We start from the raw sequence: 18,926 nt of genomic DNA, 5'->3' as shown, positions 1-18,926 counted from the left end.
CAGGGAGCCCAGGAACTGTTTCCTGTGCACGCTTTCACACATGCAGCTTCTATCTGGCTGTACACTCAGTCAAAGTCACAGCTGTGGTGGCAGCATCTTCCACAGTCCAGTAGGCACAATTTCAGGGGCTGGTTCATTTCTGGTAGTTAAGAAGCTGGCTTTCTTTCTCCTCCACAATGTCTGCTCACTGCAGGAGATTAACTCATGCTCCTGAGACTTTAGAGCTTTCAGAACAATGTCTGGTACATGGCCAACCCTCAGTTTTATCATATTAGTAGAGAATAGTAGAAGTGAAAGTGTGTGAGGCAGACACAGGAAGCAGCTGAGGATTTGGTCTTTAAATATAAACTCAAAGTAGGTGCTGGCCACTTTCCATTTTAATTCTGCCAACATCGAATTACTCCTCAAGCTCTTAGTTTTCTCCCCACGATGAATTTCCTTTCCAACTTTATCATGTGAAGTCAATGGGAAATAAGATTTCCATCACATTTCATGCATTCCACACATATTCCACACAACCTTAATGGACTAGATAAAGGAAAAATACTGTCCCTAAACACAGGCCAGGAAGGCGAACACAGGAGCCAGCAAAACCATGGACGACTCTAGACCCTTGGTCAAAACAAATAAATGATAGTTACTAATACCAACCCATTTTACAGATGAGGTAACTGAGTCACTGAGAGGTTAAAAACTTTCTCATGGTCATGCAACTCCTGGTGGCAGAACCAGGATTCAAACTCAGGCATTTGGTTTTTAAAGTCTGTTTTGTTACCCTGATGTTCTACTGCACAGAGTGGGTAGATTTAGAATTTAGCCCACGAGTATGTGCTAGAGAGGAGGAAACCAAGGCAAGGACTCTCAGATGAAATGGAAGTTCAGAAGATGACTGGGTGTGGCCTCAGTATAAGACCTGTGGTCATGGTAAGTAAAGTGCTAGGGAATGCTTATGACCCAGAGAGCCAAACAGTAGGGAGGAGGAGACGAGGATCTTGGCAAGCAGGGGTCCAATCCAAGCAAGAATTGTGTAATGGTACAAAGCTAAGGTCACCCTCTGAACCGGCCTTTATCTCAAGGAAGATGCCCAGAGAATGAGCATCCAATTCTTCCTCATGAACCCATGTTACAGACAGAGAGATGACAGAATAGCTGAAGTTTCTTACAGTTGAAAAATCCGGAAGGCGAGCAGGAACCAGTTATCAAGAACACCGAGGCCACACCTGGTGCAGACAAATACTGTCTCCAGTCTAAAATGAGGAACTGGCCTGTCAGAGAGGCATTTCAACATAGCAGTTAGGAACGCAAACCCTGGCATGCCACTGCTTGACCTGGCTTCCCAGCTCCCAATTTACTGGCAGTGGTACCTCAGGCAAACTTCTAAACCTTTCGGTGCCTTATTTTACTCTTTAGTAAAATAGGGCTGTTGTGAAAATAAAATAGGTTAATACATGTGAAATTTAGTTCAGTAAATGCACACTACATTGTAAGCACTAAATCAGTAGAGAGAGAACACACACACACACACACACACACACACACACACACACAAACACAAATTGACAGCCACAGGAATAGAGAGAAGGGAAAACACAAAACACACCCCAGTGCTATCTCAAATACAGTATCAGCACATAGCTCCAAACACTTCCCACTCTGTGTATTAAAGTCTCTGACATGTTAGGAACAAAATGATCAAAGGGGAAAATAATACTTATACTGGAGAGTTGTAAGGATTGGAAATAACGTAGACTGGGGGTGACAAACCCAGATGCCTTCAGGGAACCAGACAGGCAGCAGTATAGAAAGGCAGCCATTCTCAAAAGTGGGCTTATAGCAGAATCACCTGGAGGGCTTATTCAAATACAGGTTGCTGGGTCTCATTACTAGAGCTTCTGATTCAGCATTTCTAAGAATTATCATTTCTAAGAATTGCCCAGTGTTGCTGGGCCCTAGCAATTCCCCAGTGTTACTGGGCCCTGACCACTGGCCAGAACAGAAAAGAATGATGAGACGATAGAGAATTGAATTTGGCCATGCAGAAATGTGGCCTTGAGTTACCAAATCTTCAGATGTTTGAAAGAGAAGTCTTACATTTTGATTTCTATGTAATACATCTTGATGTCTAAAACACTGTGCAGTCCAAACAAAACATGGCTTCCCTTGTGTGACTTCGAGAGAACGATCAATAAAGGGGGCAATCTGGGATGAGTGGTCCAGGTCAGTGCAGACAATGACAATGACAGAATGAGAATCAACTAAAAAGGAGGGAAAGTAGGGAGGTTTATAATTTTTAGGACTTACATGCTCTGCTGCTATTATAGTGTCAAGAAAGTTGAGCAGCTTGTGTTTTTATCTGAATTTAGAAGCGACTCTTTCTGTAAACAGTATGTAAATGTGATGAGTCCAAAAAAAAAAAAAAGTTAAAGCTGTAGGTAACATTCTACTAAAAAGAGAAGGGTGAGTATGGAACCAAAGCTGGTTCAGATAGAAAGATTGGAGAAGGGGGAGGTTAGCATCTCTGACCAAAACACACCTGTCAGTTTTCAAAAGGGAATAGCTACAGCACCACATTTAGGCTCTGAGAGCCAAAATGCATTAAAATGAAAAAAAAAATATTTTTTTTTAATCAAAAAATTCTCTCTAAAAACCAGGAAATGCAACAATCTCAAAAACACCCCTAGATACCCTGAAACTTGTTTTCACTTGTGTATGTTTCCGTAAATAACATTCGCTAATGAAATTCTCGAATTGTTGATAATATTAATTAAATGGAAATACACATTTAATTTCCACCGGAATATTTCATCAAATTAATATCATTAGGCTTTTTAAAAGATGATCTAATTTGTCCTTGTTTTGTGAGAAATATTATCTTTATGATAATCAAGATCTTTGAGGTTTCTATATAAGACATAAAAAAATGTCTTTTTTTTTTCCAAAATGAAAGCTCAGGAAATAGAATTTGTTTGCATTTTGCCAATCAATTCATTCAGATACCTAATAATCTCTATTTTGTGTGTTTTTTTTTAATTGGCATAGCTTAGACCAGTTGGAACTAGAATTCAATGATTTCTACTTACCCTCCCAGTTGAACAATTTGATTGAGAGCAGTCTATAATAGCCGAATTCAAAGTCAAAACTATATATTTTAAAATGGGGCTGGATGAGTAATTTATTACAAAGATTTTCTGTTTTGTTTGACTTACATTCTTTGTTATCAGTTTTGTTTGAAGGTAGGAATGCAAATTTTATTTTTCTTTCAGAAGTGGACTGAGGGTAGACACAGCAGACAATGCCCCAGACCCCAACCAGGAAGCTACTTACAAATCAAACCAAAGGTTCTAAATATCTGGTGCCTGCTAGTTTTAGGAGACTGCAAATGATCTGTCTTCCATTTAGCAGAGAAAAACTGAGGGATGAAAAATCAATTATACTCAATATTCTTCAGCAGATAAATGAGAGTTTGGCCAAACTCAGCCAGTGCCTTCATCATGAACATATTTGGGCTGTGCATCTATGTTAAGAGATGGAAAATCCAAGGGCAGGGTCCAAGAATAACTGACTCTCAGAGTTGCCTTAAAAGTCATCTAGTTTACACAGTTGTCTATTTATTTTTTATTATATCTTATGCCATGACAACATTCTAATTCTGAGCCCCTTCCCACCCATTAAATTCATACATGTGAAACTGTATTTTAATCCTTGATTCATTTAGTTACCTATACTGTGCTCAAGATCCAAGGCCACAATTACTGTTTCCATGTGAATAAGATTCATTTTTATGGCACCATCATCAGCTCTTCTAGAATTTTTATGGAATGTTCTTCATGCCAAGCCAGGAGGTCTTCGGAATGAGCCATAAACCCAAATCATAGACATGAGTACCATCTGCTTAGGCAGTATCCACATCCTCCTTTCTTCCAGGGGCTCAGTTGTCAGTAGAAATAATCCTCCTACCTAAAGAATACATCATGGTCTCCAGCAATGCTTCTATATTTTTTGACACAGATTTAAAAAGACAATGTTCATGGTGCAACGCAGTAAATGTCATTCAGTGCAAAAATGATCAAGCTCTAGGAATTCAGTGTGTCTTCATCTTCAATTTTCCATCATTTAATGAAAGCTTAGAGGTGAAGTGCCTGGCACTAGTCCTCAAAGAAGGCAAATTCTGTGGAACATCAGGATGGGAAAGGTCCATATTCCTTCTTTTGACAGCACAGAGACTAAAGTGGTACAAAACAGATGTGGTGTTCATCCTAGTTTTACTAGTTACAAGCTGGGCTACCTGGGGAAGACTACCATAGCCTCTCCAACTTTATTGACTTTTCAGCAAAATGAGGAAAATGATAATAAGGTCCTTGTGCAGAGAAAATAAGATTGTTTTGTGAAGGTATCCCAAGGGCTTTGTGTGAGCTGGAGTTTTGCTGGCAAAGGCAACTTTTTTTCACCCATTTATCTTTTAATAAGGGGCACCAATCAGTAAAAAGACCATCACTTTAAAGTCAGTCAGATTCTGTGAGGAAATTATAGATCCATCATTTACGTACGATATTTCACCATTCTGATCTGTGACTTTTTTGCTTGCAAATGGGAAATGAGAGTTTCACCTCAGTAGCCATAGTAGGCACTTGATAAACTTTTATTCTTTTCTCTCTTGAGTTTCATCCTGTCTCTGTTATTACCTCTGTATAACCTTGGGAGAGTTATTTAACCTTTCTAGGTTTGAATTTTCCTACCCATAAAACTAGGGGATTTGACAAGATCCTCTTTGAATTTCCTTCCATTCTATGATTCTGTGACTTTGAAACACCTAAGGGATATGGTAATGGATTACATTACACAAAAGACTTGGGTGTAATATTATGAACTGTAACAAGTTTTCAGCAAACTCTCCTACTCTACTCAGAAGAATTCACTATTGTTTTGAGTATAATGAATAATCCAACATAACACATGCTCTCTCTGTCTGAGCCTTGCATACGTCCACACTCAGGGCCAGTCAGAGGCAACATTATAAGGCTAGAGAAGGATGCTGTCAACATGTCCTCTTCCCCTGGCAATGCCCCTTCCCAAGTGAATGTAGCCACTTACCTTGACATCACCCACCAGGACTCATACTACATGCTCTAACTACTTCCTGTTCCCACAAAAGCCTCAAAATTCACCTTCTTTTTGTTTCATTCCATTGGATATCAGTGTGCTTTCTGTCAATCTTATGAAATTGTTTATTTAAATACATATTACTTACTTTAAAAGATACAAAGGTGAACAAAACAGTACCCCTTCTTAAGGAGCTTTGATCTTCAAGATAGGGCATTCTAACACACAATTATAAATTGGAAAACATCAAGTATAAAAATAAAAATAAAATAACATTTTTTTAGAAAAGGAAGACAATGTTACTTTTTAAAATTAATTTATTTTAATTAGTTTCAAGGATACGTACATTGGTTAGACATCTATATAGTTCATTATTAAACAATCCCCTCAATTGTTCCCTTCTTCCCTCGAATCTTCACCTAGCCAACATATTAATATTAACCGCATTCCATATGCCATGCTCCCCATTCCTGTGACCATCCATAAGCTAACCCTTCACCCCATTCCTCCAGCCCCCACAACCCCACTCCTCTCTGTCCATCACCAAATTGTCCACTATATTTGTGACTTTGTTTTTGATTAGTTTGTAGTTTTTATTCCTTAGATTTTGCAAATAAGTGAAATCATATACTGTTCATCTTTCTCTGTCTGACTTACATACCTTCTAGGTCTATCAAAGCAATATTGTGTTTCATCCCCTTCCTTTTAATCTGTGTGTATCTTTTAATTTGAAGTGAGTCTTTTATAGGCAGTATATGTAGGTGTCTTTCGGCCACTCTGTCTTTTAGTTGGAGCATTTAATTCTTTTCCATTTGAAGTACTTATTGATAGGAATGTAGTTGTTACATTCAGTCTTTATTACTGTTTTTGATACATGTTTTTTTTTCTTCTTAAAGAAGTCCCTCCAACATTTCCTGTAATATTGGCTTGGTGGTGATAAATTCTCTTAGCTTATTTTTGTCTTGGAAGCTCTTGATCTGTCCTTCAACTCCAAATGATAGCTTTGCTGGATAAAGTATCCTTGGTTGTAGATCCTGGGGTTTGATCCTGTTGAATATCTTTTGCCAAGCACTCTGTCCTGCATAGTTTCTTTTGAGAAATCTGCTGCCAGTCTTATGGATGTTCCCTTATAAAACTATTTGTTTTTCTCTTGTTGCTTTTAATATTCTTTCTTTGTATTTAACCTTTGGCATTTTACTTATCATGTGTCTCGGTGTAGGTCTCTTTGGGTTCATCTTTTTTGGAACTCTCTGAGCTTCCTGGGGTTGTATGTCTATTTCCTTCACCAGGTTAGGGAAGTTTCCATCATTATTTCTTCAAACAGCTGTTCAACATCTTGATTTTATTCAGTTATACCGATCAGACAAATATTTGGACCCTTAATAGTGTCCCATATTCTCCTTAAATTATTTTTATAGTCTTAGCATCTTATATCTTGCTGTTCTGATTGAGTTTCCTTGGCATTTGATCTTTTTCTTTATTTACTCTGTTTATTCCTTTGTTTATTCCATTTAATATACTTCTCATCTTAGATAGTGTATTCTTCAATTCAGACTGGTTCCCTTTTATAATTTCATTTTCATTTTTATGTTTTTTTTCTCTTTGTTAAAGTTCTCACTGAATTTAACCAAAAGTTCATTGAGCATCTTTATAACCAGTGTTTTGAATTCTGTATCTGTTAGATTACTCGACTCCATTATTTCTGGATCTCTGTTCTGTTCTCTCATATGGTTTCTGCTTCTTTGTCTTCCCATTTTGGCTGCCTTTCCATGTCTGTTTCTATGCACTAAGCAAAGCTCTTAAGTCTCCTGGTCTCATTAGTGTGGATTTGTGAAATTGGTTTCCAGTGGAACAGTCCTGAGAAGGGTTCAGCTGCAGGCCAAATTTAGCCCAAGCCTCTGCTCCTCTGGGGCCACCTATTAAAATTCAGCAAGCACTCCACAGATGTTCTGCTTATAGTTACCTCAAAAGGCCACACTAGAAACCAAGGCCAGCTGCCTCCAGTGTGAGTCTAGGAGCTGTGACTTGCTGAGGATATACCTAGATGTGGCCTGGGTGGGGTCATGAGTTGTGAGAGGCAGTGTTTCAGGGAATCCTCTGGGTGGAGTGACGTGTGTTATCCAGTTTGATAATGTCATGGCTATGGTGGCGCTGTGTCTGGAGCACCTGGACGGGGGAGGGCTCAACAGGGAACAATGGATACCGCTGCCATTTCTGTACAAAGTGAGTCTTACCTCGGCCCTCACTTTGACAATTTCTCCTGGTAATCATTGGTGCCTCTTGCATGCAGCTGAACCGGCACTGGTACTCAGAACGAGCAGGTCTGTCACTTGGAAAATCCGCTCATGAATGAGGCTCCTTTAAGAGGCTTCTGCTGCTGCCACAGTCGCAGCCTCCTTCTTACTTAGCCATGAGAGACCCAGCAGTCCTGTGTCCTTGCTCCATCCTACCTTCTGCTATTGCAGGGTGATTTATTGGATTTCTCCCTAGTTGTATGGCTTGTTCATCCCAGGCAATTTTTACTTGCTGCTGCTCCTTTTTTCCATTACAACTTTGATTTGGTCGCCAGAGGGATGAACAGAACCTCTATCACCTACACCATTTTTCCCCCCTCTGAGAACTTTACTCTTTGTAGCAGGAAAGAAAGTAAAATTTTGAGGAAAGTTGGCATTTGAATTGCACTGCAGGTATAGGTAGAATCTGATAGCAATGATGGAGGGTAAAAACATTATGGACAGAGGGAAAAGTACAAACAAAAATAACACATGAAGAGGTATACAGTGAATTTTAGAAACTGAGAATAATCTGATTTGGTTGGATTGCATAAAAGAAGCAATGAATGAGGTTAGTAAGGCTGGTTGAAACCCTATTATTAAGTGCCTAGAAAGCCTAATTAAGAATTTTGTTTTTCAATGAAGAGCTGTTGAAGGTCGTGGGGCAAAAGTGGGGGGAGCAGGGGCAGGTCTGACAATTTCTGTAGTATGCTTAATCTAGGAGATATGTTTGGGAGGATTGAAGCAGAAACATGGGAAATTGGCAGCAGGCTCAAAGATCTCTGTAAGTGATCTGATGAGAGGTCATGAGATTTGAGACTCAAGGAGCATCCAGAGGAGTGGAGAGAGAACTGCAAGATTGAGAACCAACAGGACTAGGCTTTGATGACATATGGAGGCAGGTAGCATCAAAAGGAGATGAAGAATCAAAACCTTGATGACTCCAAAGAGGAAGGTCAGAAAGGAGACTGAGTTTTGCCAGATGTTAAGTTTCCAACACTTTGGGAATGACAAGAGAGGTGTCTGGGCCCAAACTGAGGAGAGAGCGTGAGGCTAAAAGCCCAAACTGGAAAGTTAGCTGAACATAGTGAAGCATTAGCAGAAGCCATGGGGTTGAATATATTTGTAAGAAAAGGTGTGTGGGGGGTGGAGGTAGGGGATATATGGGAACTCTGACTTTCTGCTCAATTTTGTCATGAACCTAAAACTGCTCTAAAAATAAATCTACTTAAAAGGAAAAAATAAATATTGATATTGCTTTGTCTAAATACTTGTTCATATTACTGCTGTGTAAACCTCTCTTTATCCCTGTGCCCCAACTCTGCTGCCAAGACTTATCAAAGTATGCTGAAGTCAAAACATCCTTGGCATATGTGGCTTTTTTTTTCCTATGTGATAAATCAGTTAAGAGGTTAAGTTTTAGGTATAGAGACAATCCTCGCAGCCCCAGAATCCTGGAGAGAGGGAGGATTAGCAGAGCTCAAGTCTTAGACAAGTTATGGAAATCATGGGAAAGCTTTGAATTTCCCTAAAGGCTGGAATCAGGAGGGAGAGGCACCTCTGACCATATCTCAGGGCCTGGGGAGCCCCAGTTATAGCCCATTACATCTGGAAGTCTCCAGGTTGGCAGAGTCAATGCTAGTTTCACCTTGAAATTGCAGTGATTTTGAAGAACAGTTTGGAGTAGAGGAAAGGGCACCATGTAAACTAAGAATGGACAGATGAAGTCTCCTATTTGAGCTAAGTCATGAACCCTGACTGTGACCTTGACCAGGTGCCTGGATTTCATAGTCCTTTCCCCTCTAAAATTCTATGCTTCTAAATCAGGACTTCCACCTTTCTTTGATACTTCCAAAAAAAAAACAAACATTGTTTAAAAGCAAGTGGAACAGTATACAGTAAAGCCAGTTTTCCAACCACCCATATTATTAAATCCCAAATTATGTAGTGCATGCTGCCAAAATGCAGGGCTTCCTTTACTTCAGGGATCACCAAGTAGCAAAGACCAGCCCCACCTGCTCTGGAGGGCTGATTGAGCTCCCACCTTTCACCCTGGGCTGTTGGCATAAAGTAATTACCTATAGCACTCTGGCAACTGCCCGACAGAGCAGGCAGGCAAAAGTGCCAATAGCCATGTGCTGGGCCCAGAGCAACAGCAGCCACATAAGCATTGTGCCCAGTGAAATGATTTTCGCTGACTTTCATTAATCTCTCCAGGGCCCCCTGAGGTCAGAGATGTTTGAACAGCAGTGGATTTGAACTTGCTCACCAGGCCGGTTCAGTTAATCTACTCCCCATGGGCTGCAGGCTTCCTTAGTCATAGCCAAACCACCAGGTGAGCAATAGGTGAACTGCAAGGTGTGCAAATATTTGGCTTCATCCATGATCAAATAAATCATTTTTCCCTCTCCCTGAGCTCTAGGAAAACCCAGCAAATCTTCTAGACCTGCCCAGGAGCAGAGATTACACACATAAGGCATACCTTGCTTAAAGGAAATGCAAGGCTGTAAAGAAAGTCCATTTATACATACACACAAATTATGATTGGGATCACCAAACTTTGCTTTTCCAGTAACACACTAACCTATGCATAGTCATAGGTAATATTACACACTGAAATAAAATATCTTTACACGATAAGTTAAAACAAGGTTTAGTTTTCAAAATGACTTTGCCATATTATTCAGGTCCATGGCTACTGTGTAAGGGAAGCGGCTCAAGGCTTTCATGTTTTTCAGAAAGTCTGAATCCTAGGCCTCACAGCAGTTGGTACAGCATTGCCTTGTCTCTTCTCCCAAAGAAAACTAAGGCCATCTTTCCTATAACACCCCAGGCCCAGAGGAAGCCCTGCTGTGCTTCCGACACAGGATCTAATGGTCTAGGTCCTGACTCCTACTCTGATTCCTTCCTAATGATGCCAGATAAGCTTGGTACAAGGGGAAAATGTTTAGTCAAATTGTTGTGCGGACTTTATTTTTACCAATTATTTAAGATGACTTACTCTGAGGAAATTCAACAGTTGCCTATTTTGTGCAAGTTTTGATCGAGTGGCTTATGTGTTTGGGTACAGCCTCATACCTACTTCAGTAGTACAGGACAGAGACTGTGGGAATTCATGTGTTTCATGTGATATTTCACACATCTCAGCTCTTCCTTCTTCCCCAAATACATGATACCAGCCTGCTGCCTTGTCTTCCTCCTTCTGGACTCTCTTAAAGAAGAAAATGACAATGATCCACCCCCCAAGCATATACCAACACACACTAGGTCCAGCCAAGGTGTGGGGAGCCTGTTGCAGGCCCCAACATAATGCAAACCCACCAAAGCAAAGACTCTCCACAATTGTCACAGGCCTTGTCCATGGTCATTACACCAGGGACAAATAGGTGCCTCCTCTGGGATTGTGGTATTGGAGTACAGAATGTTCCTTGCCCCAAAACTACGTACAGCCATGTTCCATTGTGAATCATCAGAACTCAGATGCAGAGAACTGTTTGGGATACACAGATGGCTTTATTGCAGTAAGATGATTATCAGGAAACTGGGACACAGAGCCTTCCTTCTCACAGAAGTTTAATTGACAGCCCTTTAAGACTGGATCCCTCCAAAAGAGAAAAGTCCTCTCTTTACAGACCACATATGTCCACCAGGGTTCTCACACCTAAAATTGCATTGTCTTGTCTCTTCGTCAGGATTCGTCCTGTGATAAATCTATCCAAACTAAGTCTCTAAATCCTTCTCTGACCGGATTCATTCTCCTCCACCAATTCTCTTTACCTACTTTTTCTAAATCCTTATTCTGGTGACCACAAAACCTTTTCACGGACACCTCATGCCTACTCCTGAGCCCCATGGGACTGCCCACTTTGTTCCCCTTCAACTTCCTTCCAAGTCATTACAAAGTGACCATCCCTCAGAAGCTACATCTGCTGCCACATACTTTAAAATGATCTAGCTACTCCAAAAACAGAGGGCAGTGGTATGCCTACAACCCAGCTGGCAATATAGACTAGAGTATGGTCATGGTGGGGAAAAGGGAAGAGATCTACAGCTTACCGAGCATCTACTACATGCCAAATATTTGTGTGAACCCTTATTCTTCTTAGATCTGGCAACAATCAAATGAGTTAAGCCATGTGCTCTCTGTGTTACAGCTGAAGATTCTGCGTCTCAGCAAAGTTCAGGGTGCTGTAAAGACCATGCACTAGCCTGAACCAAGTCTTTCTGACATTATGAGAAGTCTGTTCTCACAGGAGGGGCAGGGGCTCTCCCCTCCACATTACTCCCTGTGGTTGTTTCTCCTGTCCTGTCAAGTTGTGAACCTGAGATGACTCACATTCTGGCTAGAAATATAAATTTACATCCCATGAATGTCTCATTGAGAGGATGTGGACACAAGAAGTAGACATGAAAAAGCTCACTCTTAAACATTTTGTTTTAAAATAATTATAAGTGCACAGGAAGTTGTAAAGATAGCACAAAAAGTCCCCATGTACCCTGCACCCAGTTTTCCCCCAACTGAACCCACAGGTTTATATATATAGTAATGGTGCTATTGGTCAGTTCTAAATATATTCTAATTTCCATGAAAATTTCTTCTTTGTCCCATGAGATATTTCAAAGTACCATTTTAAACTGTAAAAACATAAAATTTCTTAAACTTTTGCTAACCAATATTTAATTTAATTGTAGACAGAGAATGTGGTCTATTTTATATTCTTTGATATTTTCTGAAATTTGCTTTGTGCCCTAGTATATGGCCAATTTTTGCAAATCTGCCATGAATCCTAGAAATAAATATACATTTGCTAATTATTGAGTACAGAGTGTGCCTTTTGTATTTTAGAGAGCTTCAGATGATATTTAAATAATCTATGTCATTTTAAATTTTTGTCTGCTTCATCTAATGCTGATAATGATATAAAACCCCTGTAATCATTATGGATTTGTCCAATTCTCTTTATAATTCAGTCATATTTTGCTTTTATATATTTTGAGATTACATTATTGTTTAAAATTGTTATATGTTTCTGAAGAATTGTTACTTTTAACATCATGTAGATTGCATCATTATGCCTGATTATTCTCCTTGCCTTTGTCCAATGTTAAATAATAAGGTTAGTAAATGCCTTGTCTATCTTTTTTCATTCTAATAACTTTTTTCAATTTTCAGTTGACATTTAAAATTATTTTATATTAGTTTCAGGTGTACGGCATAGTGGTTAGATATTTATATCCTCCGACAAAGGAGATGAGAATATATAATGGGGTAAAGAAAGTCTATTTAAAAAATGATGTTGGGAAAACTGGACAGATACAAGTGAAAAATGAAACTGGACCACCTTCTTATACCATATACAAAAATAAATTTAAAATGGAGTAAAGACTTAAATGTAAGACCTGAAACCATAAAACTCAGAAGAAAGCATAGATAGTAAACTCTGATGTTGCTCTTAATAATTTTTTTTTTCTGATATATCTAATTGGGTAAGGGAAACAAAAGAAAAAATAAACAAATGGGACTACATGGAACTAAAAAGTTTTTACACAGCAAAGGAAATCAGCAACAAAATGAAAAGATGAACTATTGAATGGGAGGAGATTTTTGCCAATGATACATTGATAAGGGTTTAATATACAAAATTCATCCTTATACTTCAACCTCTATGAGTCTTTAGGTTTTGAGTGTGTCACTTGTAATGTTCACCAAGATGGATTTTTCCTTTTTTATTCATTCTCTCAATATATGTCTTTCAACTTATCAGTTTAGTTTATTTACACTGAGTTTACGAACTGAATTTATGTATTCATTTTTACCATTCTATTTTGTGTTTTCTCACTTTTTTCCCCCCCTTTTATGTTTTATATTCTGTGTCTTTGGATTAATCAATTTTCCTTTATATATTTATTTCCCTCTGCTACTTAAAAGTTACATATTCAGTTTCTATTTTTTTAGTGGTGATCCTCAAAATTTTAACATGCTTATTTGGATAAACAAGATAAAGTCAATCAATATCTCTACCGTCCTCCTAAACAATAAGAAGGCCTTGGAACACTTCATTCTGATTGACTGTCTTGCCACTGTGAGGTTGTAGACCAGCATTTTAATTCCTTTCTCCAGGTGTGACGTATGGGAACTGTAGTGGCCACGTTTCCTGATATTTGAAGAAAGCTGATCTGAGAGAATAATGTAAACGTTAGAGAAATTGAGGTGATAGACAGGACAAATTCTTAGACAGAATTTCAATTCTTGGCTCCAAATGTTTCCAAACTTGAGCCGTGTGCAACCTTGTCCTTCCTGTGGTTCCCTTAATTCAGCTAGGAAGAACACTTCCTCCATTGATCTTGCATCAAATGTCCTTGTCTTCAATCTTATTGAACAACTCCAATCACATGTCTTTTCTTGAACCAATCATCTGTTCATAGGAGTGGAATTTTACTGAGTAATGAAGGATGACATGGGCACTTGAGGGAATGGTGGATCTCCCCACCCCACCCCACCACATACACACATGAAAACAGCATGCCGTCACTAGGAGGCAAGATAGATATCTGGCAGTTCCAGAGAGCAGATATACATCCCTCAAATAAAGGGGCAATTAATTGTGGGATAGGTAAACTTCTTTAATTTACTTATTTATTAATTCATTTAAATGACATTTAGACATTCATTCAAATGTTAAATACCTGCAGTCAGGTGTCAGTCAGGGAAGATTAATAAATAAGGCAGTCTTGGTTCTTAGAGAATTCAAACTTTGGTTACTGGAAGAAAATTAAAGTAATGAATAGTAACTTCCAAAACTAGGAGTATGTACAAGGAGCTAATGGAAATAAAGCACAAGTAGATCAGAGAATATCTTCTCAGAGGAAGTAATACTTGAGTTTAGTCCTATAGGAGAAATAGAAGCTAGAAGGTTGAAAGGTACAGGAGGACAAAGGGGGTTGCATTCCAGTGGGGGTGGGGACGCAGCATATGCAAAGGCTCAGAGCATGCTATGGTTGGAGAACTTTGCCACCTTTCAACAATCTCCACTCTTTAGAATTTTACATCATTTACTTCAACCCATCCCCATTCTAGCCATCTATCCATTGTTACCTGCATTCTCAAAAATTGTAGTTTGTTCAGTTAGTTTTAGTTCTTGGTCCAGTCTTCCATTTCATAAATGAGAAGACTGGGGGCAAGAGAAGCTTAGTCACTTGTTCTAATTAATGAAGCTGTCTTATCTTCTTAGGTAAAAATGGAATCTCATTGAGGGTTCCATTCTTGTCAGATTAAACCCCTAAGGAATTTAGTTAAAGGCCATACGATTATGGAGTAATTGGTTAATATCAGAATGGATTAATAATTAGCCCGAAGCTAATCTATTGGCTTGTGCCCTGAGAGACAAACTGGGAAAACCTTTGAAGAAGAAGTTCAATGTAATAAAAACAACTAGTAGTCATTTAATGAATGTTACTAGCTAAAAAATGTGCCTAATGCTTGTCAGACATTTTTTTAAATCCTCATAATACCTCTATGAAATAGGTTCTATAATAATTATAATTAATGCCAATAACAATAATTAGCCCTGCTTAATGGAGGAAACTGAAGCTTAGCATTGTTAAATTGTTCATACTGGGTCATGTGGGTGGCTTGCAGTGGAACTCAGATTGAACTGCCTGCTTCTGGTGAGCCAGTGCTTAACCACTACCTTCTAAACCTTCTCACAGACAGGCTCTTTCAGGCAATTGAATAATGGCTCAGGCACAGAAAATGCAACTTACACCTTTATTTCTGCCTCTCACAGTAATGGCCTGTACACCCTCCAAGACCTTTTCCAGAAAGAAGCTGGTCATCCATTATTCTGGAAATCTGATCAAACGCAGAGCCAGCAGCTCACAGCAGAGGCCAAAAAGGCCGGGTTTTTCAGCTGCGAACTTCTCTAAGGCAAACCAATCTATGTCACCAACTTCTATTCAACAACCCAACTTTCAGATGCTTCCCCTTTAGAGGGAACTTCAGGATTGACAAGGCACCATCCATTATTTCTACAAATTGCTGTTATACAGGGCTATGCTCTGAGTAGTTTGACAGATGCTGGAGATCCAAAGATGGCTCAACATGGTGCCTGCCTTCAAAAAGCCAACAGTCTAGTGACAAAGATAGACATGTAAATGAGTCATTGCAACATAGCATTAGAAGTATTGTGATCTGTGTATTATGATAACAAAAGTAAGAGTCGCTAACTTTGAAGGGCTTACCAAGAGCCGGGCACTATATCAAGTGCTTTACATTTATTACCTTAGTCAGTAGAGATTGCTATAACAGAATACCACAGATCCTGTGGCTTAAAGGCAAAAATTTATTTCTCACAGATGCGGAGGCTGGAAGTCCAAAAGCAAGAAGCAGACGGATGTGGAGTCTGGTCAGAACCTACTTTCTGGCTTGCAGAGGGCTGCCTTCTCCTTGAGTCCTCACATAGCAGAAAGCAGAGAGTCGGGAATAGCTCCACATCTCTTCTTATGAAAACACTAGTTAGGAGGGCTCCGCCCTCATGACCTAATCACTTTCCAAAGAACAAACCTCCTAATACCATCACATTGAAGGTTATGATGGGGGTTTGGGGAGCCACAAACATTCAGTGAATACCATTACTTAATTTATTCTTTAATAACTTAATGCAAAAGTGACCATTAGCTTCCATTTTCTACTTTTAACACATTTTACATAGACATGGAGAGGTTAAGAAATTGCCTAAGGTTACAATAAATGATGGGATGCAGGTAAGAATCTGATCCCAAAGGCCAACTCCATAACTGGGCAGGGTCCTTTGAGAATCCAGAAGTCGTGTGATACTGGTTTTCAGAGATGGGAGACATCCAGTTGTGTGCCAAGGAACATGAAGATGTCCGACGAAGGGAGCAATATATCAGGGTGTGTCGGGGTCACATGGTAAGCCCCTAGTGAGTCTATGGGAGAAGTAGCAAAAGTCTTCTTGGGAGACACATTAATTTACCAGAGTGTTAAAGACAGAATTTTGATGATAGAACACTTGAGTCTGAGTTCAAGATATGCCACTTACTATCCATGTGAACTACATCTCAAGTTTCTACATATGTAAAGTGAAAATAATTGTTCCCATGTCATAGGATCCTGGAGAGAAATAAAATTAAGTAATCTATATAAACGGCTAACCACTCTGCTATCATATAGTAAGTGTTCAACACATGTTAGCTTAGGAAAAATTAGAAAGCAACTTTTACAGGAAGACCTGAGGAATGAGTAATAGGGCTGAGTCAGGCAAAGAAAAAGATGGGAGAAGGTGTCATACTCAAATGAAGAGAAAGTGGTGATGACCAGAGACAAGAGGAAACAAAGGCCTAAAAGAGGTGCATGGCAGCTGAAGATGTAGAGGGGAAAGAATAGAGATTCAGATGGAAGGGTCAACCAAGTGTGCTCACGAGGGGCACTGCAGGGTAAGCCATGGGGAGAAGGTCTTAATTTAAACAGTGTAATGATATTGTTTTCTGAAGCAGTAGAGAGTCATGATTAGATTTTTCAATAATGCAGGCCCAGAGATGGTAGTGGTATGGACTAGGACAAAAGCAGAACAGACATGGAGAAATCCATGGATTTCGAGATGCATCTAAGACTTAGTGATTGACTGATTTCTGGGGAGAGTAAGGGAAGCATCACCATGACAATTGGACTTCTTCAGTTCGGGCAACAGGGCAAATGGAGGTGCCAGTCCTAAAATAGGGTGGCCTAAGACAGATGTATTGTGGGGAGATTCTGGGGTTCCTGTGAGATGTCCAGGTGGTGCAATCTACAAAAAGTGATGGACACACCAGGCTAGAGCTCAGCAGAGAGATCTAGCTTGGGAATCTGGAAATTATGGGAGATTTATGGCAGCTGCCTATTCCTGTATCTTTTCTTTCCTTTTTTTTTCTTTCCTTTTCTTTTCTTTTTTTGTTTTTGTTTTTGTTGTTGTTGTTTTGTTTTGTTTTTTGGTTTGTTTGTTTGTTTGTTTGTTTCAGCAACAGAACTCCAAAACTTTTTAAAGACAGCTTTGAAGCTGGCTAAAAGAGTACTTTTCACAACCTAAGATTTGCTTAATGAGATAGAACAAAATCATTGTGGAGAAACATTTGTCAGTTCCTCTTTTCTGCTGCCTGGAATACGGATATGAATGCTGGAATCACAAGTACCTATCTTTGCCCATAAAGTATGTTAAAAAAACAACAACAATAACAATAACAACAAGCCCAAAATTGAGTCATTTATGCTAAGTCTCAAACTTAACTTATAGTTTTGTCTCTCCCAGAAATGGAATCTTAACCCAATCAATCAGGAATAACTGATCAGCATCAGTTAGGTAATTTTCCTGATAGACCCTTACCACCTCCTAAAGGAAAGTGAGCTTGCAATAACCAACCCACTTTATTGCCTGGTATAGCTTCCTTATTCATGCTCCCTTCTACCTATAAATTCTTTTATTTTGTATAGCTTCTTAGAGCTCCATTCTATCAGTTAGATTGTATATTGCCTGATTCAAATCAATTTTTGCTGAAATAAACTCTTAAAAAGTTTAATATGCTTCAGTTTATCTTTTAACAGGTGGAAGTCAGGCTCTGAAGCTTGCGAGCATAAGGATGAGCACTTGAATCCCTGATGGCATTGTGTGGCTGGCAGCAGCCCTCAATTGCCCACCTCTACAACTTGTTAACATGAAAGAGAACATTTCTTCTTCTTTAGCCTTTGGGACTTGGGAATTTTCTCTTCTATGTAGCCAAATCTAATCCTTCCAGTATATATGTCATTGGTCTACAAATAGCAACAGGATACTTGAGGGTAAGGAATGGAAGTGCCCAGGGAGAGGAGATAGGAAAAGAGAAGGGGGAAAACAAAGAAACAGATAACTATAAAAGAGACTGAGAAGAAGCCAAGATGAGATAATTGAGAATTAAGGTGGCTGAGGAGGGAAAGAGGAGGATTTTAGTATAAGAGATTCAGATGAATTTCCCTGAGACAAAGACCCTCTCTGTTCCTGTGCAAAAGGATAAGCAAAGAAGGGCCTCAATGCAGACCCTAGGGATGAAGGGCTCAAATCTCCAAAGCTAAACCTGTCAATGTCACCAACCCTGATAGGCAGAAATCTAATCCTTGCATGAAACTAAAATCTGACTTCCTGTGATTTCTACCTATACCCACCTGAGGTTGCACTGAGTAAAATCTGTACCCTCAGCTTCAAAGACAGCCCTTTCAGGCTTTGAAGATGACATTCTTATTCTTCTTTCCTCCCAGATGTAGACTCTTTCTTTAACTCTCAAACATTCATCGCACCACTCAAATTTAAGATTCTTCACAATGCTTGTTACTCTTTTCTGAATGGACTTTATCTGAGTGGCCACAAACTAAGGCATAACCTCCCTGGTCCGGCACTGGACACCTATTAATGTGGTCAGAGTGACATGAGTTTCTTGCCATGGAAGGAATTGATTATCCCATGACCTATATTGAGCTTGAGATTTTGTTAAATCAGCTCATCTATCAAGGACAAACATGTTAACATT

Source organism: Rousettus aegyptiacus, unplaced genomic scaffold (genome assembly GCF_014176215.1).
Source record: "Rousettus aegyptiacus isolate mRouAeg1 unplaced genomic scaffold, mRouAeg1.p scaffold_m13_p_8, whole genome shotgun sequence".
NCBI lineage: Eukaryota > Metazoa > Chordata > Mammalia > Chiroptera > Pteropodidae > Rousettus > Rousettus aegyptiacus.
The sequence above is the reverse complement of the archived record's forward strand: the minus strand, read 5'-3'. Positions refer to the sequence as shown.